A 1,788-nucleotide genomic window follows, 5' to 3' on the forward strand; every position below is an offset into this window, starting at 1 on the left:
AAAGCTTGATGAGTTTGCAGAGGTTGACCATAAAATTTTCCGGGCTGCTGCTGCTGTTGCATTTGGTTCAAGGTGTCCGACAGTTGCCCTACGGTGGTCTCAAGTCTTTTTATGGTGGATGCTTGAGACTCCATATTCTGCTTAGTCATCTCCATATTTTGTTTGCTAATCTCCATGAAAGCTTGCAACGTGTCTTCAAGTGATGACTTCTGGGGCTGAGCGTGTTGCTGCGAAGGTTGAAAATTCCCTTGCTGTTGATACCACGGTGGATATTGTTTGGGAAAATTTTGTTGCGGTGGGCCGGGCTGCTGACCTCTCCATCCATTATTGACATTCTGCCCTTGATTATAATTCTGCGGTCTGCTCTGCCCTTGATTATAGTGCTGCCCGAATTGTGGTCTGTTCTGCCCTTGATTATAGTTCTGAAATCCTTGTGCAGCATAGACTTCAGCTTGACCCTCCGGAGTGAACTCTCCCATTCTATGGCACTCATTAGCTCCATGGCTGAAATCTCCACATATGCCACAAGGTTCAACGTTTTGCAGAGCTGGGTTCGGCGGAGCTGACATTGGCAGCGCTGGATTCTGCACCGGAGCTGAAGTTTCCATCTTGCCCATCTTAAGATGCTCCACCTGTCTCACAAGATCGGCTACTTGTTTCTGCAGCTCAAACTGATTTGTCACAGCACTAGCCTCTACTCTCCGTCCTCGGACTGACTTTTGTTGGGAGCTCTCAGCCAAGGTCTTGAAAATATCTTTCAGATCTGCCGCGGTCTTCCGAGCTATGTTGCCTCCTGCTGTGCTATCCACCATAAATTGGGCAGTTTGAATTAACCCATCATAGAAGAACTGCATCAACATAACATTGGTGAACTGATGTTGAGGGCATTGACGGATGAGTTCTTCATATCTCTCCCAAGCTTCATGTAAAGGCTCGTCCGCTCCTTGGGTAAACTCCATTATTTTTGTTCTCAGCTCTTGTGTCTTGTGACTCGGGTAATATTTCAGCATGAATTTTTCACAAGCATCTCCCCACGTAGTGATAGAGTTGGGCGGCAGAGATAGCATCCATGTCCTCGCCCGGTCTTTAAGTGCATAGGGGAAGCACTTGAGTTTGAGTTGATCCTCCGTGAGAGTAAGCAAAGGGATTGTTTGCACTTGCGTGCAAAAATCCCGGATGAATTGCAGGGCGTCCTCACTCGGCATCCCGTGGAACAGCGGCAGTAAACTCGAGTCATTAGGTTTGAGAATGTAATTTCTCACAGCAGTGGGAAGCACGATTGCCGACGTGTTGGTATCTCCGATCACCGGCCTAGTGTAGTCTCCCATGTATTCCATGTTCTGTGCCATGACTTCTTTCTCCTCGTATGTATTCTGCTTTGAAGACTCAGATTCAGAGTTGGCGGCTTCAGAGTGCGCCTCAGAATCAGAGTCAGAGTATAACACGTCTGCTCTGGTATGTGTGCGAGTGTTATCCAGCGGGGAAGTAAGTTCTCTTTTCAGACTACGGCGTCCCTGAATACACAACACTTAACACACGGATCAAACGCACCGGTGAGACATTCAGACTTCCCACCTTGGATTGTCTTATTCGCCAATGCTTGATCATATTGAATTTTTGTCCCATTTGCTTGAGTCCAGTGGAATCTATCAATCATATATTTTGGTAATGTACATCGGTGAGACCTATATGGACCGAGTTAATGACATGGTTTGATAAGGCGCATTACCTAGATTGTTTGGATATTCACAGTTTCTTGGTGTTGGCTTGGAATACTAGTTTCAACTC

At 46.6% G+C, this 1,788-nt stretch overlaps 1 non-coding gene across 1 annotated transcript; it reads left to right on the forward strand.

Annotated features, from left to right (window-relative positions):
• Positions 1-870: 870 nt before the first annotated feature.
• Positions 871-976, forward strand: LOC131019225 (small nucleolar RNA R71). Its single transcript, XR_009100146.1, has one exon. It is a non-coding gene; the product is annotated as a small nucleolar RNA R71 (small nucleolar RNA).
• Positions 977-1,788: the final 812 nt, after the last annotated feature.

This window comes from Salvia miltiorrhiza, chromosome 3 (genome assembly GCF_028751815.1).
Source record: "Salvia miltiorrhiza cultivar Shanhuang (shh) chromosome 3, IMPLAD_Smil_shh, whole genome shotgun sequence".
Classification (NCBI taxonomy): domain Eukaryota; kingdom Viridiplantae; phylum Streptophyta; class Magnoliopsida; order Lamiales; family Lamiaceae; genus Salvia; species Salvia miltiorrhiza.